The sequence below is a fragment of the Staurois parvus genome, unplaced genomic scaffold (assembly GCF_062004578.1).
Source record: "Staurois parvus isolate SC_StPar_1 unplaced genomic scaffold, SC_StPar_1.0 ptg000163l, whole genome shotgun sequence".
Taxonomy (NCBI): Eukaryota; Metazoa; Chordata; class Amphibia; order Anura; family Ranidae; genus Staurois; species Staurois parvus.
In genome coordinates this window covers 2,328,653-2,355,085 of record NW_028317959.1, presented here as the reverse complement: position 1 = coordinate 2,355,085, position 26,433 = coordinate 2,328,653, and the positions used below count along the sequence as shown (strand labels likewise).

Genomic DNA, 26,433 nt, shown 5'->3' with positions numbered 1-26,433 from the left:
GTTTTTATTTGGATACAGATGTTTTTATTTGGATACAAATGGATACATTTGTTGCAACCCCAAAATTTTTCATATAAAATATAATAGCGGACTGGAATTCTTCTTCTCCTTCTCCTTCTACTCAAAATCGGCCGCAAATTTTCCAACATCCCCGTTAAAAAAAATGTACAAAAGCCCTGAAAAACAGCCGACCAATTAACCCACCAACGGTGTGAAAAAATGGCCGATTTTCAACCTGTCTATGGCCGGCATTAGACTTGAGCTGGCTCTGGCCTCCACCACACTTGCTCCAGATCTCTCTCCTCCGGCTGGGCTCTCTCAGCTTGACTCTGTGTCTCAGCAAAGCTGCACCCTCCACTACCTCTCCATGTGCTCCCACAATTGATCGGCTCAAGACAGGCTGGCTTCCCTGGGGTAGCCACACACACTCACTCAGTACTGACCTATCAGGCACGCAGCACTTGACTTCCTGTAGCCGGAAGGATCACTCTGACTGTGTGTGTGTCTCTGTTTTGATTCACCCTGGCGCCACAACCATTTTTATTTTAACTGGCGTGTCAGAGTTGTCTGTGAGCCATGGCCATGGCTGTGCCCTAGGTGGCAATGCAACCTAGGCAGTTGCCTAGTTCACCTGGCGGTAGCGTCGGCCCTGTGTGTGTGCGTGTGTAAGTGTGTATGTATATACTGTATACTGTGTGTGTGTGTGTGTATATATATATATATATATTTTTTTTTTTTTTTTTTTTTTACTGTGCAAAAATCTTAGGCAGATGTGAACAAATGCTGTAAATTAAGAATACTTTCAGAAATAGAAATATTAAAATGTTTATTTTTGTTAATTGGAAAGTAAATCAACAGAAGAGAAATACAAAAATGCAATCAAATCAGTTGTTGGTAAACAGCATCGATTCTTCAAGGTACACTTGCACACTGTTCTTGAAGAAACTCGGAAGATAGGTTGTTCCAAACATCTTGGAGAACTAAGAACAAATCTGTGGATGTAGGCTGCCTCAGATCTGTATCTCTTTTCATTCACGCTCAAACAGACCTGATGATGTTGATATCAGTGCTCTATGGGAGTCAAATCATCACTTCGATGACTCCTTGTCAGAGGGGGACTGACAACTCATGGGGCCCCCGGGCAATAGGGGATCATGGGGCCCCTGTGTCCTTGCCCAAACTCAAAAAAGTCTATGAAAAAGGTACCAGGGGCATCTCATGGGGCCCCCTACTGACCCCGGGCCCTTGGGCAGTGCCCGAGTTTATAAATGATCAGTCCGCCCCTTCTCCTTGTTCTTCTCTACACTGGAGATAGTTCCTAATGACAAAGACTGTATGTTTGGGGTTGTTGTTCTGCTGCAGAATAAATTTGAGGCCAATTACATGCCTCCCTAATGGTATGGTATGATGGATGAGTATCTGCTTGTATCTTTCAGCATTGAGGACACTATTGATCCTAACCAAATCTCTAACTCCATTTGCAGAAATGCAGTCCTAAACTTGCAAGGAACCTCCACCATTCTTCACTGTTGCGTGCACACACTCATTATTGTACCGCTCTCCGGCACATTAGCGAAAAAACTTAAAATTTTGAATCATGAGTCCTTAGTACCTACTGCCATTTTTCTGTACCCCAGAGTACAAATATACCTAGTAGAATTGAAGGACTGAATCTGTTTTGAAGGAAAACGATGGTCACACCAAATATTGATTTAATTTGGATTTCTCTTCTGTTCACTTACTTTCCATTTTGGTAATCCATAAAAATAAACTACTAACACTTCTATTTATGAAAGCATTCTTAATTTACAGCATGCTATGTACAGTGTGCAGAGTTCAGGGTGCACTACACACAAAGTGCAGAGTTCAGCCCTCTTCCACAGCTGCTTACCTCTGCATCCCCCATCTACATCTCACTTCCCCCCTCTTCAGCTTTGATCTCTGCATGCAACCCCCCTCCACTGCCCCAATCCCCCCCCCCACCTTAAAAGCTCTACCATCTTCCATGTCTTACTTTTGTTGCTGTATGAAGCTCAAGCACCCAGCCAGCTCTAGTACCTCCCCACTGTCTATAGGTGGCTCCACCTCTCTCACTTGCAGGGAGATAATGCTTTGGGGGTGTCAGCATTCGCACTGCACCCTGGGCACCTGTATCTCCTTTGTCCCCATCCTGCATTCAGTGGGAGCCACTCAGGAGATCAAATCTGTGGGAGCTGTTGAAAGACAAGCTGGCACTTGTAAACACAGAAGCTGGACTTTTGTCTTTACAAGTGATAGTGGTGAGCAGGGAGCAGAGGGCCTGAGCCAGAGGAGGAGGAACTGAGTTCCACCACATTCCAGCTGAAAAAGGCATATATTCAGTATATATATATATATACACATACATACGTACATACACACATACAATATTGCCAAAAGTATTGGAACACCCCTTCAAATCGTTGGATTCAGGAGCTCCAATTACCTTCTTGGCCATAGGTGTATAAAATCAAGCACCTAGGCATGCAGACTGCTTCTACAAACATTTGTGAAAGAATGGGTCGCTCTCAGGAGCTCAGTGAATTCAAGAGTGGTACCGTGATAGGTTGCCACCTGTGCAATAAGTCCATCCATGACATTCCTTGTTCCTAAATATTCCACGATCAACTGTTAGTGGTATGATAACAAAGTGGAAGCAAATGGGAACAACAGCAACTCAGCCAGGAAGTGGTAGGCCACGTAAAATGACAGAGCGGGGTTAGTACGTGCTGAAGCGCACAATGCACAGAAGTCACCAACTGCCTGCAGAGTCAATAGCTAAAGACCTCCAAACTTTGTGTGGCCTTCAGATTAGCACAACGACAGCACGTAGAGAGCTTCATGGAATGGGTTTCCATGCCTGAGCAGCTGCATCCAAGCCTTACATCATCAAGTGCAATGCAAAGAGTAGGATGTAGAGGTGTAAAGCACATCGCCACAGGACTCTAGAGCAGTGGAGACGTGTTCTCTGGAGAGACTAATCACGATTCTGTCTGACAATCCGATGGACATATCTGGGTTTGGTGGTTGCCAGGAGAATGGTACCTGCCTGACTACATTGTGCCAAGTGTAAAGTATGGTGGAGGGGGGGGGGATTATGGTGTGAGCTTGTTTTTAAGGGCTTTGGCTTGGTCCCTTAGTTCCAGTGAAGTGAACTCTTAAGGCGTCAGCATACCAAGACATTTTGGACAAATTTCATGCTCCCAACTTTGTGTGAAGAGTTTGGGAATGGCCCCTGTTCCAACACGACTGTACACCAGTGCACAAAGCAAGGTCCATAAAGACACAGATGAGCGAGTTTGGGGTGGAGGAACTAGACTGGTCTGCATAGAGTTCTGACCTCAACCCAATAGAATTTGGGATGAATTAGAGCTGTGACTGCCAGCCAGGCCTTCTCGTCCGACATCAGTGCCTGACCTCACAAATATGCTTCTGGAAGAATGATCAAACATTCCCATAGACACACTCCTAAACCTTGTGGACAACCTTCCCAGAAGAGTCGAAGCTGTTATAGCAGCAAAGGACGGGGCCAACTCAATATTGAACCCTATGGACTAAGACTGGGATGCCATTAAAGTTCATGTGCGTGTAAAGGCAGGCGTCCCAATACTTTTGGCAATATTGTGTGAGTGTGTGTATATATATATATATATATATATATATATATATATATATTAGCAGTGAGGAGACAATATGTTGCCTTATCACCGCCTATTTTAACCTCAAGATTACCACATAATTTTCTTCTCATTTGTTTTAACAGAAAATGTAATGCTGCATTTTTCTGATGAAATTTGTTGTAAATTGCAAAGAGAAAGAAACACGAAGCAATCATGACACAAGAAGGACGTGAGAGCACATTGTGCAAACTGAAAGATTGTGAACACTTTTAGGACCCACTATTGGTTATTTGCTGCTTTTCAAGTCTGTAGGTTTATAGAGCAGGGATTGACAAATTTGCTTTGAATCTAGGAGTCAGCTAAAAAAGTTAGAAGCCAGTTTATTTTAATATAGTATGGGTTGTCAGCACCCAGGGCAGAGCAACTTTAGGGCGACAAGCTTCACATGATGCAATTTGCCATGTCACAATCACGGCAAAACCGCACCCTGTTTTAGGTACCATTGAAAATAATGGCATCTGACCCTGCATTTTGCACTCAAAGTGATTCTGCTGCGATCCCAAAACTCCCAGGTGTGAATGGAGCCACCCTGATTCACACATTCTGGATGCATTTTCAAACTCACAGATTCGCATGACAGGCAAGATATCATGTGTTCCTATTCAGATGGTTCACACAGATGCCATCTACATGCATTGTGTTTTGGATGACATTACTAAAAGCGTCCCGTGCAAGTTTGTAGGGGTGCGTTCCAGAATCACAAGTGCTAGAGTATAGTAGCATGCGAGATAAGTGTTCACTTAGGATTACTATTGACAGGAGTTTTTGCATTGAAGTCAATGGGAGGCATTTTTGCATTGAAATCAATGGAAGTCATGTTTGCATTGAAGTCAATGGGAGGAGTTTTTACTGGAAGTCAATGCAAAGTGTTTTTTTCATTGAAAATAGTGGGAGGCGTTTTTGCACTGAAGTCAATAGGCCGCTATTTTGCTATTTGACTATTTTAAGTCAAAAGGAGGCATTTTTGTATTGAAGTCAATGGGACACGATTTTGCTTTGAAATCAATGGGACAATGTTTTTACATTAAAATCAATATGGGGCATTTTGCAATGAAGTCAATAGGTTGCGATTTTGCATTGAAGTCAGTGGGAGGCAGTATGTGAATGCAGGTACCAGGATACAATTTCTAGTCACCATGGTTACCTAACTCCTGGGATTTGTCGAGCCCTAGGTACAGTATAAACAGATTAATTGTAAGCTTCCTTGTCAGTTGTTTGCAATCACATTGTACTGTGTATATTGGTTTAGACATTGACTTGATGTGATGTGTCAGCCATGTGTTTTTAAAACAAATTATTTAGAAAGCAGAAGTGAAATGTTATCCTGCCAATCGGTCTTCATGGTTTTCATTGTGCCTCATCAATTTTTGTCAGTGCTGCCTTGTTTATACACATTGTAGAATGACATGGACATTGCACTGCACAAAATCATATGACCAGGCACATTGCTAGGATTGTGAAAAATCCAGGGAACCCTTAGGCTTAGATTACACTTGCGGTTGGGGAGTGTCAAAAACAGGCAGTTGAGCCATGTTTTTACCGTCCATACCCCTAGCTTCATAGGCAGCCAAATGTGGCTATATGAAATTTTAGTGGTCAAAGCAAGTGGTGAAGAGACGATATATCACCTTCTAATTGTGAGTACCATTGCAGATCGCTTTTAAGAGGTACTTGGTAAGAAGTCAAGGTAAGAAGTTGCAGCAGAGGACTGATCTGTGTCAGGCATTTGTGAACATTTAAATTACTGTGACCTTGAAAAACAAAATAGAATTATCCTTCTAAAGAGAACAGCAAATTAAGGTATTGTTGGGGTGATTTCTGTGAGAAGCATTAATTTCCTTTAAGAGTTGAACTTACAAATTACTTAGCATAAATGTACTTTACATGAAAAAATATCTGATGCTAGGCCCAACCTAAGTGTAATTTTTTTGAGAAAATTATGAGTTAAGGGCTCATTCAATGGCGTGCTGCTATGGCACAAATATAATTTCTGACTTTAACACAAATGTGATGTTTCCTCAGCAGCATAAGTAGTTTGCGATTCCTAATATTGCCTGTAAACATCCTGAAAAGTATGGGCTGGATCTGTAGCGTAGTTTGATAATGCATTTCATTTCCAGCAGAGGGAAGTATTGATCACATAAAACAAAGTTCAAGAAACAAGTAGTAACTGAAGGTTAAAGTCTATTTCCACAATTGCAGTTGCATTTGAATGTTTATTGTTCTCATTCCCACAGCATACCTAAAAATAATTAAAACTATATCTTATATATACAGTAGAGCAAAAAAGTATTTAGTCAGCCACCAATTGTGCAAGTTCTCCCACTTAAAAAGATGAGAGAGGCCTGTAATTGGCATCATAGGTAGACCTCAACTATGAGAGACAAAATGAGAAAAAAAATCCAGACAATCACATTGGCTGATTTGGAAAGAATTTATTTGCAAACTATGGTGGAAAATAAGTATTTGGTCAATATCAAAAGTTCATCTCAATATCCTTGTTATATGTTATATATCCTTTGTTAGCAATGACAGAGAAAAAAAAAGATATCCAAAGCCTTGAATATATTGGTCTGCACTGTTCAATCACTTGTTAAAAAGTGGAAAATTCAAGGCTCTCTTGATACCAAGCCAGGGTCAGGTAGACCAAGAAAGCTTGCAGCCACAACTGCCAGAAGAATTGTTTGGGATAAAAAGGTGCAAAAGTTAACCTCAGCAGAAATAAAGACTGCTGAAAAAGAAGGTGTGGTTATTTCAAGGAGCACAATACGATGATACTTGAACAAAAATGAGCTGCATGTTTGAGTTGCCAGAAAGAAACCTTTACTGCACCAATGCCATAAAAAGCCCAGTTACATTATGCCTGACAACACCTTGACACGCCTAACAGCTTCTGGCACAGTGTAATCTGAAGTGACAAGATCAAATTAGAACTTTATGGTCAGAACCATAAGAACTATGTTTGGAGAGAGGCCAGTAAGGACTATAGAGTGCTCAACCTATGGCCCTCCAGCTATTGTGGAAGTCCCATTATGCCTCTGCCTTTGAGAGTCATGCCTGTAACTGTCAGCCTTGCAGACCACTCATGGAGTATACCGACAAGAATACCATCCCCACTGTAAAGAATGGCGGTGGCTCACTGATATTTTTTTTTGGGGGGGGGGTTGAGTGATAAAGGCACAGGGAAAATTGATGGCAAGATAAATGAAGCATGTTATCAGAGAATACTGGCAGACAATTTGCACAAAAGCTGTGCATTGTACGCTCTTGGACTTTCCACTGACCCTAAGCACAAGGCCAAGTTGACACTCCAGTGGTTACAGCAGAAAAAGGTGAAGGTTCTGGAGTGGCCATTGCAGTCTTCTGACCTTAATATCATCCAATATTTGAAAAAAATGTTTTGTACAATTTCTTTTAGGACCCCCGTTGGGAGGGGGGGGGGTGAAACATTAGGTGTCTAATCCACTGATGTCTCAGTATTGACATAGATTCCCCAGTCCCTCTCTCTGCAGCCTCAGCTCTACTGGACAGTGAATGAATGGGGAGTGCCCTTCAGTTATGAATGAACACAGTGAGTGATTGGTACTGAACCAACACTGTGTTTATTCAGAAAAGGAAGGGGCCGGTAAATTACATTTACCCTGCTCTCCATTATGAAACATCCCCCACAGCAGCCAGCGGGAGAGGACAGGAGGGAGGTTGGTGGCGTTGTGGGGGAAAGGAAAGGGGGAAGGCCTTGGCAGCAGGGGGAATCTATCATCTACACAGGATGATTAGAATATGACCAGGCACATCCGTGTGTATTCCTTTGTTTCCAACTAATAATGAGAATCTGCCAGCACAGTACAGGCAGGGATAATTATGGAATATATTACTCATCATAAACCTTCTTAAAAGAGAAGTTGAGGCCATTGCTGAGCGGCTGAGCCAGGTGTCAATCAAGGGATCTGACCGGCGAGTGATGTCAGCCGATAGCGGACTTTAGCCTGTTGTCGGCTGAAAATGGGTCACAGGAGTGCAGAATGAACTGAAGTACAGTCAAATGAGCTTTGGCTATACTTCTCCTTTAACATTACATAGAAGGTGAAAGCTAAGTAGGATTTTGACCAAGTAAAAAGCAGGTAAAAAGGTAAGCAGCAATTTTTAAAGATTTTTTAAGTTATGCTATGTAAACGGGAACAGGTAACAAATATAAAAACATTTGGATATACACTTTAAGTTTCCAATCTCAGAGTTCGAAGAGTAATAAAGACTTTTTTTAAACAGTTTGTTACAGTTAGGTCCATATATATTTGGACACAGGCACAATTTTAGTTTTTGTCAAGTATTTACCAAAACATATTCAAACTATAGTTAAATAATGGATATGAGCTGAAAGTGCGCACTCTCAGGTTTAATTTGAGGGTATGTACATCCAAATTGGAGGAAGGATTTAGGAATTACAGCTCTTAAGAGTAGCCATCCCCCCTTTTTCAAGGGACCAAAAGTAATTGGACAATTAAATATAATCATAAATAAAATGTTCATTTTTAATATTTTGTTGAGAATCCTTTACTGGCAATGACTGCCTGAAATCTGGAACCCATGGACATTACCAAAGATGGGGTTTCCTCCTTCCTGATGCTTAGCCAGGCTCTAACTGCAGCTATCTTCAGTTGTTCTTTGTTTGTGGGTTTTTAGTTTTGCCTTCAGCAAGTAAAATGCATGCTCAATTGGGTTGAGATCAGGTGATTGACTCGGCCATTGCAGAATATTCCACTTCTTTTCCTTCAAAAGCTCCTGGTTTGCTTTTGCAGTGTGTTTTGGATCATTGTCCATCTGTACTGTGAAGCGCCGTCCAATCAACTTTGCTGCATTTGGCTGAATCTGGGATGACAGTATATATTTAAACACTGCAGAATTCATCCAGCTGCGGTCTTCCGTCACATCATCAATAAACACCAATGACCCAGTGTCACTGGAAGCCATGCATGCCCATGTCATCACATGTTTACACATGATGTTGTGTGCTTTGGATCATGAGCTGTTCCAAGCCTTTTCTACACTTTTTTCTTCCCGTCATTCTGATACAGATTTATCTTAGATTCATCCGTCCAAAGAATGCTTTTCCAGAACTGGTCTGGCTTTTTTAGATATTTTTTGGCAAAGTGTAATCTGGCTTTACTATTCTTCAGGCTCATGAATGGTTTGTACCTTGCGGTGAACCCTCTGTATTTGCTCTTGTAAAGTCTTCTCTTGATTGTAGACTTTGACAATGATACGCCCACCGCCTGGAGAGTGTCCTTCACTTGTCTGGATGTTGTGAATGGGTTTTTCTTTACCATAGAGAGGATCCTGCAATCATCCACCACTGTTGTCTTCCGTGGACGTCCATGCCTTTTTATGTTGCTGAGCTCACCAGTGCATTCTTCTTTCCTCAGAATGTACCAAACAGTTGATTGGCCACTCCTAATGTTGCTGCTATCTCTCCGATGGATTTGTTTTGTTTTTGAAGCCTTACAATGGTCTGTTTCACTTTCATGGACAGCTCCTTTGAATGCATTATGTAGGTTCACAGCAATAGATTCGAAATGCAACCACACTTAGAATCAACTCCAGACCTTTTACCTGCTTAATTGATGATGAAATAATAAAGGAGTAGCCCACACCTGGCCATGAAACAGCTTTTAATTTAATCGTCCAATTACTTTTGGTCCCTTGAAAAAGGGGGGGTGGCTACTCTTAAGAGCTGTAATTCTTAAACCTTTCCTCCAATTTGGATGTACATACCCTCAAATTAAACCCAAGAGTGTGCACTTTTTGCCCATATCCATTATGTAACTATAGCTTGAATATGTAAAAAATATAAATAAACAGCGCAAACATAGACCTCTATATCAAATCAATATACAAAGTGCAAACATATATAAAAAATTGAATAAATAGTGAAGTCCATCAAAATTAATAAACACAAAATTCAAAAATAGTTTGTGCAAACAGAAATTTTCAAATTCTTCTTCTATTATAAAGAAACTTCCACCTTCCACCCGTGAAAACCAACATCAAATGCACTCACCAGATTAAGGTGAATGAAACGCCTTTTAGGAATTTATGGGATCCTAAACCCTCTTTGGTATCCACTCTATAGGAATCCTCACCTCCAGCATAGACTCCACCATCCAACCAGGGAGAAAAAAACTCAGATAGTGTAATATTGCAAAACACCATTCATAAGTGAAATCAAGGATTAAGGCCACTCACATTATAATCGCTTTAAAAAGGCATATTTATTAAGACCAGCTTCTTTCCAGATGAACAGTAGATGTAAGGCAACCTCTCACAGAATCTCACATCACAGCTCCAGGTTACAGCAGAAGCTCCACAGAGACCACACATATACAGATCCCAAAAGATGGCCGCTGGAACGCACCGCTCAGCGTGCGCTCCACTCACCGGAAGTGACGTCAGACGTACGGGGTAGTAACCGGAAATGCGTCAACGCGTTTCGCCCCTCCCATCGGGCGTTCTCAAGACGTTCATTTCCTGTCTGAAGCTCCCTTACATACCCAACAGGGACCCTCCCCTCCATTCCGATTGGTCAAAAACTCCTCCCCGGGATTATCAAAAAACTACTCCTCCTGTTTATGTGACGTGAGAGTCCTTTACAACTGAGGCATCTGTTTACACAATTTACAATCCTTTTTAACACTGTTTATTAATCTCCCAGAAGCGACATGCATATTAGTACATGTCCCCAGTGGGAAAAAACCAATACAATCTTAAACAATGCCTATTATAAAAAACATTCTTTAATAAATGAGCAATGAATATCACCATTAATAGATGGCAATATAATTGTAAATTAAATTAAATTTAAAATGAAAATAAAAATAAAAATAAATATAAAAATAAAAATAAAAATAAAATAAAAATAAAAATGAAAATAATATAAAAATGAAAAAAAATGAAAAAAAATATAAAAATAAAAATAAAAATAAAAATGAAAAATAAAATAAAAATAAATAAAAATAAAAATAAAAATGAAAATAAAATTAAAATAAAATAAAAATAAAAATAAAAATGAAAATAAAAATGAAAATGAAAATGAAAATAAAAATACTAAAAAATATTAAAATATAAATTGTTTTATAATTTTTATTAAATACAAATACATATAAAATAAAATCAAAAATCTTTTTACTAGTAATAAAACACACCTGAGGATATGTATTGAAAATAAACTATGCTCTTACCAATTAGACAAAAAACAATTAATGTCTATGTCCGAATTCAACCCCTTAGGGTGCAAAGGTCCCAATTGAAATATCCATTTTGTTTCATTCTGCGAGATACTCCTTACCATATCTCCTCCCCTCCAATGGGAAAAAATCTGATCAATCCCGCAGAATTTCAAACACGATGGATCCCTATTATGACACATTCTAAAATGATAGGACAAACTGTGGTATTTATATCCTTTTTTAATATTTCTAATGTGTTCACCTAATCTCACCGACAGTTTCCTGGAAGTTCTACCTACGTATTGAAGGTGACAAGAGCATTCCAACAAATACGTAACAAAGGAACTGTCACAAGATATAAAATTGTTTATTTTATAAGAGGAACCCGTAGAGCAAGAATGAAACGAATCATATCTCCTCTTGGTATCTCCTTTCATATTTCTACATGCCATACACCTATTACATTTGTAGAACCCCACAGTGTCCAAAAAAGTTGCCTTTTTCTTAGGAATATCTGGAATATTTTTTGCTAGCTTCATCCTCAATGTGGGTGGTTTTCTATAAATGAATGAAGGCTTCCCAGGTAATAAATCATGGAGAACCTCATCCCTCTTCAGAATCGACCAGTGTTTCCTTATGATGTTTTCAATAACCTTATGTTGATTAGAGTAACCCGTAATAAAAGCAAGTTCACCTGTTTTCTTCTTTTTCCTGCTATTTGTTAGTAATTCATCTCTATTCATCCTCCTCACTTGATCCATTGCACCTGTTAAAATATTTTCTTCATAGCCTTTTTCTCTAAACCTTTCCAACAACATATTTGCTTGCTCTTGAAATATCTTATTGTCATCACAATTCCGTTTAAGTCTAATCAATTGACTTTTAGGAATGGACCTCAACCAGTTTCTATGATGACAGCTGTGGATTGGGATGTACGCATTCCTATCCACTTGTTTAAAATATGTTTTTGTGTGAAGATAGTCCCCCTGTCTATAGATGACTAAATCCAGAAAATCTATAGATTCCATACCGATATGGTTAGTGAAAGTGATATTATAAGGATTACACTCCATTCTACGGATGTATTCCTCTAAACCATTCCTAGTTCCCTTCCAGATTATCACGATGTCATCTATAAACCTTCTGAAAAGTAATAATTTCTCATTCATCTTTTCAAATATAGCCTTATCTTCCCACATACTCATAAAAAGGTTGGCTACTGATGGAGCATACTTCGCTCCCATCGCGACTCCAGTACACTGCCTATAATAACTGTTGGAATGCCAAAAATAGTTATTTGACATTGCTAGGTCAAGACAATCTAGTAAAAACTCAATTTGATTACCTTTTAAACCCGATTTTTTCTTCAATGCCCACCTCACTGCTCTTAAAGCGTCCTCATGTCTAATGTTGGTATATAATGCATTAACATCAACACTGGCCAAAACACAGTTCTCTTTAATCCTTATTTTTTTCAAAACTGAGATCAAATCCCCACTATCCTTCAAGTAAGATGGAAACCCTGATACCAGGGGTTGTAGGAATTCATCCACATATTCCCCTAGTCTCGAAAACAATGAGTCAATCCCATTGACAATGGGTCTTCCAGGTGGTTTTGATAAACTTTTATGGATCTTGGGTAGTTGATATATAACAGGTGTAACAGGTGCTTTTGGTACCAAATATCTCGCTTCTTTTTTATTTAAAAAACCTTCTTTTTCACCTCTTTTCACTAGTTTCATTAATTTATTCTTATAGCTTTTTATAGGGTTACCCCTCAATTTCTCATAGGTATTTTCATCACCTACCAATCTATTCAATTCTTCATAATAATCATTCCTATTCAACACCACTACCCCTCCCCCTTTGTCTGCTGATCTTATTACAATATTATTATTTTTTTCTAATTGTTGGATTCCTCTAATTAAATCATGCTTCATCCTCTTATTTGGAACGGATAATACCTCCAAATCATATTCCACCATCTTTTTGAATGTATCTATACAACAATTGTTTCCTACTTTAGGGTTGAACACAGACTTGTTCCTCAAATTGGTGTGCTTATAAACCCCTTCATTCCCATTATTGCTCATTATTCCACCCTTATGAGGATCAATAACATTTGATTTGGAATTTTTACTCCAATATTTTTTTAAATTTAATTTCCTAATAAATCTATGAAGATCTATATATGTCTCCAATTTATTTAATTTTTTATCGGGTGCATACTTCAAACCCAATGCTAAGACCCTCAATTCTTCCTCTTTTAAAATATAATCACTTAAATTAAAAATACCTTTGTTTACATTGACCTTTTCCTTTTTCCTTTTACCTCCTCTACATCCCCTGTATTTCTTCCTTCCCAATAGGGATCCTGATAATTTGGGTCCTGGTAGTTTTGATAATTCTGATAGTTTGGAGGTGGATTCCATCCACCCCTCCCCCCTCTGTTTGGGTAATACTGACCCCCTCTCCCTCTCCAATTGTAGGCTCCCCTTTGGTTCCCCCCTCTCCATGGCGGTCCCACAAACCCTCCTCTTGGAAAAACCTTTCCCTCATTTTGATGTTTATATGGGGATCCCATTAGAGGTCCAAATCTATTGTATGTGGGCACCCCGTAGTTGGAAGTTGGATTCTCATCTCTGTTCTTTCTAGGGGAAGAATTCTTTTGTACGTTTTTAGAAAAAGCAACCGTAGCTGCCTTAATCTTCACTCCAGATGGTTCCAAATTAGAACCTGAATCTTTGCTATCCCCCTCAACTGAAGAATTTCTAGAGTCCTCAGTTCCCTTACTATTATCATCCTGCCACTTGTAAACATTATGGGATTTATAATCCTGTATATCTCTGCCATATTTCTTAATTTTCTTCTTTTTAGTATCCTCATCTACTTTGTTAATATATTCTTGAGTTTGTTTCGCCTTTTCTTTAAAATCCATTGATTCACTGAAAGGGGCCATTTTCTCCTTTAAATTATAAATTATATCTTCCAAAATTTTAAGTTTCCTTTTTCTTCTTTGTACAATTAGTTCCATAAGTTTTTTCTCAACATGGTTGAAAAATGAAAACCACTCATCATCCAACTCTTTACCCACAAGACCATCACTGGGAGCAACTTCCCATCTGAGCCTCCTTGGGGTAATTCCTTCTTTAATATATTTTTCAAGTGTCACTACATCCCACCACGCTCTCACCTGTTTGTCCAAAGAATTTTTTAATGTTCTAAAATCCTTAGACAAATCAGTGTTCTCTATATTCTGTGAAAAAATGTCTTCTACATCCACCCTTTTTAAAGACACAAAACTGAATAAATCCATGGCTGCAGGATCAGGTAAACAGACGAAATGTAAATATTATAACCTCTGAAAACAAAAAACTAAAAACTCTTCCTGCGCCTAGTGAAAACACCCTACTATAGGTTCTATCCTGCTGCTGTGCAATGTGATCAACACAAATTGTAAAAAATATAAATAAACAGCGCAAACATAGACCTCTATATCAAATCAATATACAAAGTGCAAACATATATAAAAAATTGAATAAATAGTGAAGTCCATCAAAATTAATAAACACAAAATTCAAAAATAGTTTGTGCAAACAGAAATTTTCAAATTCTTCTTCTATTATAAAGAAACTTCCACCTTCCACCCGTGAAAACCAACATCAAATGCACTCACCAGATTAAGGTGAATGAAACGCCTTTTAGGAATTTATGGGATCCTAAACCCTCTTTGGTATCCACTCTATAGGAATCCTCACCTCCAGCATAGACTCCACCATCCAACCAGGGAGAAAAAAACTCAGATAGTGTAATATTGCAAAACACCATTCATAAGTGAAATCAAGGATTAAGGCCACTCACATTATAATCGCTTTAAAAAGGCATATTTATTAAGACCAGCTTCTTTCCAGATGAACAGTAGATGTAAGGCAACCTCTCACAGAATCTCACATCACAGCTCCAGGTTACAGCAGAAGCTCCACAGAGACCACACATATACAGATCCCAAAAGATGGCCGCTGGAACGCACCGCTCAGCGTGCGCTCCACTCACCGGAAGTGACGTCAGACGTACGGGGTAGTAACCGGAAATGCGTCAACGCGTTTCGCCCCTCCCATCGGGCGTTCTCAAGACGTTCATTTCCTGTCTGAAGCTCCCTTACATATCCAACAGGGACCCTCCCCTCCATTCCGATTGGTCAAAAACTCCTCCCCGGGATTATCAAAAAACTACTCCTCCTGTTTATGTGACGTGAGAGTCCTTTACAACTGAGGCATCTGTTTACACAATTTACAATCCTTTTTAACACTGTTTACTTATCTCCCAGAAGCGACATGCATATTAGTACATGTCCCCAGTGGGAAAAAACCAATACAATCTTAAACAATGCCTATTATAAAAAACATTCTTTAATAAATGAGCAATGAATATCACCATTAATAGATGGCAATATAATTGTAAATTAAATTAAATTAAAAATGAAAATAAAAATAAAAATAAATATAAAAATAAAAATAAAATAAAAATAAAAATAAAAATAAAAATGAAAATAATATAAAAATGAAAAAAAATGAAAAAAAATATAAAAATAAAAATAAAAATGAAAAATAAAATAAAAATAAATAAAAATAAAAATAACAATAAAAATAAAAATAAAAATAAAAATAAAAATGAAAATAAAATTAAAATAAAATAAAAATAAAAATAAAAATGAAAAATAAAATAAAAATAAATAAAAATAAAAATAACAATAAAAATAAAAATAAAAATAAAAATGAAAATAAAATTAAAATAAAATAAAAATAAAAATAAAAATGAAAATGAAAATAAAAATACTAAAAAATATTAAAATATAAATTGTTTTATAATTTTTATTAAATACAAATTTACAATTATATTGCCATCTATTAATGGTGATATTCATTGCTCATTTATTAAAGAATGTTTTTTATAATAGGCATTGTTTAAGATTGTATTGGTTTTTTCCCACTGGGGACATGTACTAATATGCATGTCGCTTCTGGGAGATAAGTAAACAGTGTTAAAAAGGATTGTAAATTGTGTAAACAGATGCCTCAGTTGTAAAGGACTCTCACGTCACATAAACAGGAGGAGTAGTTTTTTGATAATCCCGGGGAGGAGTTTTTGACCAATCGGAATGGAGGGGAGGGTCCCTGTTGGGTATGTAAGGGAGCTTCAGACAGGAAATGAACGTCTTGAGAACGCCCGATGGGAGGGGCGAAACGCGTTGACGCATTTCCGGTTACTACCCCGTACGTCTGACGTCACTTCCGGTGAGTGGAGCGCACGCTGAGCGGTGCGTTCCAGCGGCCATCTTTTGGGATCTGTATATGTGTGGTCTCTGTGGAGCTTCTGCTGTAACCTGGAGCTGTGATGTGAGATTCTGTGAGAGGTTGCCTTACATCTACTGTTCATCTGGAAAGAAGCTGGTCTTAATAAATATGCCTTTTTAAAGCGATTATAATGTGAGTGGCCTTAATCCTTGATTTCACTTATCAATGGTGTTTTGCAATATTACACTATCTGAGTTTTTTTCTCCCTGGTTGGATGGTGGAGTCTATGCTGGAGGTGAGGATTCCTATAGAGTGGATACCAAAGAGGGTTTAGGATCCCATAAATTCCTAAAAGGCGTTTCATTCACCTTAATCTGGTGAGTGCATTTGATGTTGGTTTTCACGGGTGGAAGGTGGAAGTTTCTTTATAATAGAAGAAGAATTTGAAAATTTCTGTTTGCACAAACTATTTTTGAATTTTGTGTTTATTAATTTTGATGGACTTCACTATTTATTCAATTTTTTATATATGTTTGCACTTTGTATATTGATTTGATATAGAGGTCTATGTTTGCGCTGTTTATTTATATTTTTTACAATTTGTGTTGATCACATTGCACAGCAGCAGGATAGAACCTATAGTAGGGTGTTTTCACTAGGCGCAGGAAGAGTTTTTAGTTAATAGCTTGAATATGGTTTGGTAAATACCTGAAAAAATCTAAAATGTACCTGTGTCCAAATATATATAGACCTAACTGTACTAAAGCCAGATTATTAACTGCTGATTTCTGACTGGTTGTTATAGACTACTACAATTTGCATTTCTAAACAAGCCCTTGTACAGTGCCTTGAAAAAAAGTATTGATACCCCTTGAAATTTTCCACATTTTGTCATGTCACAGTCAAAAACGTTAATGTATTTGTTAGGATTTTAAGTTTTATATTTTAATTGTGGAGTGGAAGGGAAATGATGAATGGTTTTCAAAATTTTTTACAAGTAAATATCTGAAAAGTGTGGCGTGCATTTGTATTCAGCCCCCTTTTCTCTGATACCCATAACTAAAATCTAGTGGAACCAATTGCCTACAGAAGTCAACTAACTAGTAGAGTCCACCTGTGTGTAATTTAATCTCAGTATAAATACAGCTGTCCTGTGAAGCCCTCAGAGGTTTGTTAGAGAACAATAGTGAACAAACAACATCATGAAGGCCAAGGAACACACCAGACAGGTCAGGGATAAAATTGTGGAGAATGTTAAAGCAGAGTCAGGTTATAAAAAAAATATCTCAAGTTTTGAACATCTCATGGGGCACTGTTCAATTCATCATCTGAAAATGTAAAGAGTATGGCGCAACTGCAAACCTACCTAAACATGGCAGTCCACCTAAATTGACATGCCGGGCAAGGAGAGAAATAATCAGAGAAGCAGCCAAGAGGCCCATGGTAACTCTGGAGGAGCTCCGGTGAGAGAATCTGTCCACAGGACAACTATTAGTCGTGCATTCCACAAATCTGGCCTTTATGGAAGAGTGGCAAGAAGAAGGCCATAAGAAGTCCTGTTTTCAGTTTGCCAGAAGCCATGTGAGGGACACAGCAAACATGTGGAAGAAGGTGCTCTGGTCAGATGAGACCAAAATTTAACTTTTTGGCCTAAAATCAAAACGCTATGTGTGACGGAAAACTAACACTGCATATAACCCTGAACACACCATCCCCACTGTGAAACATGGTGGTGGCAGCATCATGTTGCATGGATGCTTTTATTCAGCAGGGACAGGGAAGCCGGTCAGAGTTGATGGAAAGGTGGATGAAGCCAAATACAGGGCAATCCTAGGAGAAAACTTGTTAGAGTCTGCAAAAGACTTGATACTGGGGCTCAGTCAAAGTCCAGACCTAAATCCAATTGAAAACATGTGGCAAGACTTGAAAAGTACTGTTCACAGACACTCTCCATGCAATCTGACAGAACTTGAGCTATTTTGCAAAGAAGAATGGACAAAAAGTTCACTCTCTAGATGTGCAAAGCTGGTAGAGACATCCCCAAAAAGACTTGCAGCTTTAATTGCAGCGAAAGGGGGTTCTACAAGGTATTGACTCCGGGGGGCTGAATACAAATGCACGTCACTTTTTTTTAGATATTTGTAAAACATTTTGAAAACCACTTATCATATTCCTTCCACTTTACAGTTATGTGCTACTTTGTGTTGGTCTATCACATAAAATTTTAAAAAATGTGGAAAATGTCAAGGGGTATGAATACTTTTTCAAGGCACTGTAGCAGCATGAGAGTCACCACATCTGTAGCACTGGGCCTGTGGCCAAACACCCATACAGTGCATTACTGAAATGTATTATGTAAAAAGTGAAATGTTTATGCAAAATGACAATAAGTACATGTGCAGCAGGAATGGGGCTTCATTCTGACGCACTGAGGTTTACTTACTAAAACTGGAGAGTGCAAAATCTGGTGCAACTCTGCCTAAAAAGCAATCAGTTTCCAGGTTTTTTGCCAAAGCTTAATTGAACAAGCAGAAGTTAGACGCTGATTGGCTACCATGCACAGCTGCACCAAATTCTGATTGCACCAGTTTTAGTAAATCTACCCTATAGATGCTGCAGTCACACCTTCACAGTGCATTTTCTTCACACGGTTTTTCCCCATTTCACTTGAACTCCAAGCACAACAAATGTGCCAAAGTAACTCCTGAACCTTTTTTAGCAGTGAGCCAAACATGTTTTTTTCATGTGTCAAAATGTGCAATTGCTACCTGTGTTTGGGTTGCTATTAAGGCTAGATATACATCTGTGCGGGTGATGCTACAACGGGACCCACACAAATACTGGCAGCCGCAACCATCCACACAGAGAAATGCGGGACCTGCAGGCAGGTGCCATTAATCTTAATGGCACGCCGCCAGCACTGCAAATGGCAACTGTACTGGGAACCTCGTTCCTGTACAGGCTGCGATTTCAAAAATAGGGCAGGGACATCTTTCCTGGGTGTCCCTAGGCATGGCAGCCCATTCAAGCGAACCTAGCCTAATAAATAATGGCACCACAATTATGATGTGTTCTGGGTACACAAAGGTGTGAATGCAGTCTGAGGCTTTTGGGCAAATTACATGGAAATTGATAGTTTGAAAAAAACCCAGTATGTGACCTTCATACACTTTGCACAAATATGCTTCCTTTGTCTTTACTTTTATAACAAGCAGCTTTTGTAGGCATTTGGTTTCCTGGTTGCTGTGTTTTAGTTCTGGGGAAACTGGAAACTGACCTACCCAAGCTACCATGTACCAGCCTAGCTGGTTTAAAACTGATAGTAGATAGACCTGATTAGTAGTTTGTCATTTTATTCTAGTTCTCCAGCAGTATTTGATGTAAAAATATACACACCCAACAGAGTTGTTAATACTGGTGTCAATATGGTTTTCTTTTTCATAGCACTCTGCAGTTCTCTTTGACAAGTGTGTGATGAGGCGTATCTGCTGAAGGCTATGGTAAGTATTACTCAAAAATTTTATGTTAATGTTTAATGTTTTTATATTGTGGTTACCCCAGCTTAACTATACATTTTTTTTTATTATTTGTACAGTATGGGTCTTGACTTTTTTTCGGAGGGGGTTAATTTCTTTGGTTTGTGCTCTTTAGGATTCCATCAGGTACAGGTGACAGTCATGTCAAACATGTAACTGAGATTTAAAAACACAACAAGGCAAATGTAATTCTCTACAGATTATCATTTTGAAATACCTTTGTAAATATTAAAAGATTACTACTGAAAATGTTTGTCCTTGAGTCGTTTTATAGTAAACCTGTACTAACGATTTAGGGCTCATTCACAGCATATGCATCAAGCTGTGATGGGCACTGCAGTGCCAATGCATGAGAAACAGGGTTGAGAAACAATACAAAGGGTGAATGTCACTGTGTTGCAATGTGAACCCACAAATTTTAAGTAATGATTTTCCTCTCAAGCTCCAGATTGTGAACCTCATGCACAAAGCAGTGGAGAAAGTAGAATGCACCTGACTATAAACTTAATTTAAATACCTGCTTCAACCCTCAGCCGTATTCCTCCCCTTCCTGCTTATACTCGCCTTCTGTTTTCTGACTCCCCACCAGGGGCGGACTGACCATTTGGAAACTGCCCAACGGCCTGGGGTCAGTAGGGGGCACCATGAGATGCCCCTGGTACCTTTTTCATAGGCTTTTTCGAGTTTGGGCAAGGACACAGGGGCCCCATGATCCCCAATTGCCCGGGGGCCCCATGAGTTGTCAGTCCGCCCCTGCTCCCCACTATGGCATTTGCCTACCAGAACAAAGTAAAAATTCTTGATTCTTCTTAGTATGAGTGAGCATATAACTCTGGCAAGGCAATCGCCAGGCTCAAGTGATGAGAAATGTGTGGTTACATACAGTAGTTAGTATGGCTGAAAAAAGACAAAATTCCATCTAGTTCACTCATTAACAAAAAACAGGCTTAGCCAATGTTCCCCCACCAAATCAGCAAACAAGCAATACAAAAAGATGGCAACCACCCCAGTTTACAACTGGCCTTTGCAGCAAGTTGCACATGGAAGGGCAAATTTGGTTTGGGGACACACTGGATGCCTTCAGCTGCCATTGTGCTCTTGCTGGGAGTCCAGTGCATCCCTATGCCTTTAACCACTTCCCATCTGCCCTATAGCAGAAATACTGCTACAGGCGGCACAGGTGTGCAAAACTACGTATATATATATGTGATTTTACATTTCAGGGTAGGGGGCGCACGCCATTTGCGGCCACGGCTGTCAATCACCGGGCCCCGGCCAGTAGTTACTCTCCGGCGCCCGGTGATGGGGAGGAAGACTGTTTCGTTTACTAAAAGTCCTACTCCCTATCGGCTTGGGCACACTGCACAGCCATCCAGAGCAGTGTGATTACAGTGAAGCACCAACACACATCCCCATAGCAAAACACTCCCAACACAGTTAACCCTTTGATCACTCCTCATGTTAACCCCTTGCTGCCTAGTGCCATTAGTACAGTGTCGGTGCTTTTTTTTTTTTTAGCACTGATCACTGTATTGGTGTCACTGGGGATGTCAGTGACACCAAGTCATTTCCCCCCCAGTGTCAAAATGTCTGCCGCAGTCCCGCTATAAGTCGCTGATCACCGCCATTACTAGTAAAAATGGAAAAAAAACAAAATCCCAGTATCTATACTGCCATTTGTAAACGCTATAACTTTCACGTAAAACAATTAATTTACACATTGGGATTTTTTTTAACAAAGACAAGAAATAGAATACATTTTGGCCTATATTTATGACGTAATTTGATTTTTGTATTTTTACTGGACATGTTTAATTGCAAAAAGTTAAAAATATTTTTCTTCTCAAAAAATAAAAAACACAAATACCACCAAAAGAAAGCTCAATTTGTGGGAAAAAAGGACATAAATTGTATTTGGGTGCAGCAATGCATGACCGCGCAATTGTCAGTTAAAGTAACACAGCGCTGTAATGCAAAAAATGGCCCGGTCAGGAAGGGGGGTAAATCCTCTGGAGGGCAAGTAGTTAAGGAGGAGTGGGCTCCCTCCAGGCAAACGTGCCTTTATTTATCCACTGCTATCTGTGCTTCAACTTGGAGCCTCTCAAAAATATAGAATTAGGAACACAGTAAACAGAGGAGCCTTGACATGGGCACTGCAGTTTACACATATATTTGCAAATGTGTGCAACAAAACCCTGTTTTTAACATGAATTGGTACACAGGGTCAGTTTGATTTGTTTGCAGACTAGCTGGTAAATGTGCTTAAAAATGTGCTTGTTTGTGACATGCGTTGCCCCTCCAAGTGCACCTTGCTGCAAATGCTATAAATTAGGGTGGTTGCCATTTTTTTGTATAGCTTGTTCGCTGATTGGATTACTTCAGATGCCATTGTGTTTTTGCTGGGCGTCCAGTGTATCCCTGTGCCTTTATGAAGGAGTGGACTCCCTCCAGGCAAACCTGCCCTTAATGCATCCACTGCTATATGTGTTTCCAACTTGGAGACTTTAAAAATGATAGAGTTAGGATCGCATCATACAAAGAAGTCTTGACATGGGCACTGTAGTTTCCACATATATTTGAAAAGATGTCCAACAAAACCCTTTGGTTTTTAACATGAATTGTTAGACATGGTCAATTTTCTTTGTTTGTAGGCTACCTGGTAAGTGTGCTGGGAAATTTGTTTGTTTGTGATGCACTATTCTTCCCACTTTCATACGGCACCTTTCCTCCTACTGATACCAACAGTATGGCACTATTCCTCCCACCAACACCAATGATAGGGCACTGTTTCTCCCACTGACATCAACAATGGGTCATAATTCCTCCTACTGGTAGCAATGATGGAGCACTATCATGTGCTGTCATTAATTTGCATGTTTGTTGGACGCCATGTGGCAGTTGTGTACATACCGCATACTCAGGGATGGGAAGTATGGTTTTCATTCAAATGAATCGAACTCTAAAATATATATTTTTTTATTGCTCAAGTACTTACAGAATACAGTTGTGGCCAAAATTATTCAACCCCCACTGAAATTGAGTGTTTTGGCCAGTTTGACATTGCTTTTGATCATTCAGTCATCTTGCTTACATTTACATTAAAGAGGCACTTGTAGGTCAGACAAATATAACATAACAGTTATAATGAAATAACCACAAATGTCTTTTCTGTGCTCACAGCATTATCAGTTTTATTCAACCCCCAAGTGACATTCAATCTTAGTACTTAGTACAGCATCCTTTTACAGTTATAACAGCTTTTAAACGTGAAGCATAGCTTGACACAAGTGTCTTGCAGCGATCTACGGGTATCTTCGCCCATTCTTCATGGGCAAAGGCCTCCAGTTCAGTCACATTCTTAGGCTTGCGCACTGCAACTGCTTTCTTTAAGTCCCACCAGAGGTTCTCAATCGGATTTAAGTCTGGTGACTGCGATGGCCACTCCAAAATGTTCCAGCCTTTCCTCTGCAACCATGCTCTAGTGGACTTGGAGGTATGCTTGGGATCATTGTCCTGTTGAAAGGTCCAACGTCTCCCAAGCCTCAGGTGTGTGACGGACTGCATCACGTTTCCATCCAATATCTCCTGGTACTGAAGAGAATTCATGGTACCTTGCACACGCTGAAGCTTCCCTGTACCTGCAGAAGCAAAACAGCCCCAAAGCATGATTGACCCTCCACCATGCTTCACAGTAGGCAAGGTGTTCTTTTCATCATAGGCCTTGTTCTTCCTCCTCCAAACATAGCGTTGATCCATGGGCCCAAACAGTTCTAATTTTGTTTCATCAGTCCACAGAACACTATCCCACAACTTTTGTGGTTTGTCCACATGGCTTTTGGCATACTGCAGTCGACTCTTCTTATTCTTTGGAGACAGCAAGGGGGTACGCCTGGGAGTTCTGGCACGGAGGCCTTCATTACGCAGTGTGCGTCTTATTGTCTGGGCTGAAACTTCTGTACCCACATCTGACAAATCTTTTCTCAGTTCCTCAGCAGTCACACGGGGACTTCTCTCCACTCTACGCTTCAGGTAGCGCACAGCAGTCGAAGTCAGCATCTTCTTTCTGCCACGACCAGGTAGCGTTTCAACAGTGCCCTTTGCCTTGAATTTGCGAATGATGCTTCCTAAGGTGTCTCTTGGTATGTTTAACATCTTTGCAATCTTCTTATAGCCATTGCCCTTCCTGTGAAGAGAAATCACCTCTTCTCTTGTCTTCCTGGACCATTCTCTTGCCTTCACCATGTTTGTAACCACACCAGTAAATGTCTAGAAGGAGCTGAGTATCACAGTCATTTTAAAGCTGCCTAATTGGTGCTTATTATGCTTGATTGCTGCTCGGTGACATCCACAGGTGTTTTCAATACCTGATGGAAAGCACCTGTATGAACCTCTGTTCTTCAGAGTGGTAGTCTTTAAGGGGTTGAATAATTGTGGCAATGAAGAAACCACATAAGAACCATTTACTACTGTATTACATAAACAATTGATGTCATTTTAGTTGCATTTGGGTAGTTACAACGTCCTTGTAGGATTTGATTCTGAATACAATTCCAAATGTACACTATAGTCCCTAAACCCCTTTACAGCATTGGGGGTTGAATAATTTTGGCCACAACTGTATATGCACAGAAAGCTAGTTAGACATTCTTTATACAGGTCAACAATATGTCATTTTTTTCACATGTGTGATTCACAAAAAATCCACTTTACAGCAATTGTTCATTCTCCACATCTACTTTGTTCATTCTCCACATCTGCTTAGTAACCACTTTATTAGGAAGGCCTACTCTTCAAAGTAAATGGATAATAATGATTTGTGAAGCAAACAAAGACTGACATTGTATAGTTGGTGACATAAGGTGCCTGCTTCTACCCTGACAGTGCCCCCTCCCTATTTGGTTAGTCAAAGAGGCCCCATGAACATAATTCACAGCTAATGATTTTCTGAAAGGAAATATTTGCATTTGTGCAGGAATCTCAAGCACTGAAAGAAGAAAATGTGTGAGCTAATGAGTTTTCACCACAAAATAATTGTTGGTACTGAAAACAGTGCATCATCCCAGAAAATACAGATCTCCTGGGATTTCCCTGTTCTACTGCCTTAAATGTTTACAGAGAATTGTGGGGAAAAACAAAACATCAACTTTAGCTGTAGTTTAATGAAAATAAAAACCTTGTTAAAGTGAAATTAAATGATATTCTTATTGTTCAAAAATAATCCATACACATCCACTACTTAAACAGTTCCTGACCTTGCTACAGCCAAAAGACAGCTACAGTGCGGTCGGCTAGTTCTGGTAGGATATCCATGGATGTCCTCCCAGAACCACACACCCGGTGCGCCCCCTGGGGAGCGCAACGTACTCAAGCTGTGGTCGTTGTGTCCTTCGGACACAGCCGATCATGTGTCCTGGTAAAGGGCCAATCAGAGCTGCCTTTTACCATGTGATTAGCTGTGTCCAATCACAGCTGATCTCAGTGTAAATAGGAAATGCCAGTTATCGGCAGTCCTCTCCTTATGCTGCCAGCGCGTGAGCTGGCATTTCTCAGAGAGAACATCTATGCTGATCATCAGGGAGGCTCGCTATTGGGGACCACCAGCGAGGGACTAAAAAAAAAGAGGGGGTGATCTTTGCAAAACGTTTGCACAGAGCTGGTAAGTATAACATGTTGGTTATTTTTTTTTTCTTTTTATTACAACCTTTAGAATCACTTTAATTGGTGTTTATATTGTAGAAATTGAATGATCCTGGAAAAAAAACAGTTTAAAGCAATATATGTTACACTTCTTCAAGCTGAAGAGGGCAAAATTTAATACACTGGGCATTTTCCAAAGGTAATACAATATGCACATATATGTAGGCAGGGCCTAGGAAAAGCGTACCAACAAATCGACATGTGATGGAACATTGCATACAAAATAAGAAAGGTAACGAGCATTTCACAAAACATAGTCTGAATATCTAGCAGGCATGAGCAGGGTGGCATTTGTTGCCCGGGCACAATCAAGTATTTGATGTTGATCTGCACTTCCAATCTCAGTGGTCCCTGGACTACGTCTCAACTAGCTTCCACAAGGTCTGCTCCATTAAACATCATATGCCCTATCAGGATAGACACATCCCCTCACACAGAGGTGTGTGTCCTTCACTTGTTTTCAGCTGCCATCTTTCTCACCTTAATTTTACCTAATTTGAAATCTTAAAATCTGGAGGGCTGATCCAAGGTGAGTAGATTCACAGATAGTAACCGGGGGGGGGGGGGGGGGGGGGTTGGAGGTGTTTACTGGCTCACAAGTGGAAGATCACTATATACAGTATATATATATTATGTGACCGTATGAAAGGCGAGGTGATCGATGGACGCTATGTGTCACCTCGCATGCGATCATACTTGGGAGTTTAACCTCCCTAGCGGTATTCCCGAGTGTAGCTCGGGGTAAAATGTCAGTACCAAAAGCGGTGACCCCGAGCTACACTCGGGCTTACCATGCAGCGCTGCATAGGGAGTCCCTGCAGAGCTTGCCTTGTCCTTCGCTCCTGCGATGTGTCCCCTGCAGTGTCCTCGGCCATCTTCTCCGGCCGATGCCGGCATCCGGCTTCTGTGTTCCGGTCCCTGTGACGTCGGGACGTACGGGCGGCGGCGGGAAATTTGAAAATTTTAAAAAATGTCACTTTTTTCCAAA

The 26,433-nt window shown here is 39.7% G+C and overlaps 1 protein-coding gene across 3 annotated transcripts in view; it reads left to right on the top strand.

Annotated features, from left to right (window-relative positions):
- LOC149462998 (galactoside alpha-(1,2)-fucosyltransferase 2-like) overlaps nt 1-26,433 on the top strand; it is a 224,384-nt gene that overhangs the window by 59,927 nt on the left and 138,024 nt on the right. For all 3 annotated transcript variants that reach the window (XR_016312543.1, XM_089676066.1, XM_089676062.1), the window contains exon 2: nt 19,657-19,712. The gene's annotated coding sequence lies outside the window, so the exon portion shown is untranslated. The remainder of the gene's footprint in view (nt 1-19,656; nt 19,713-26,433) is intronic.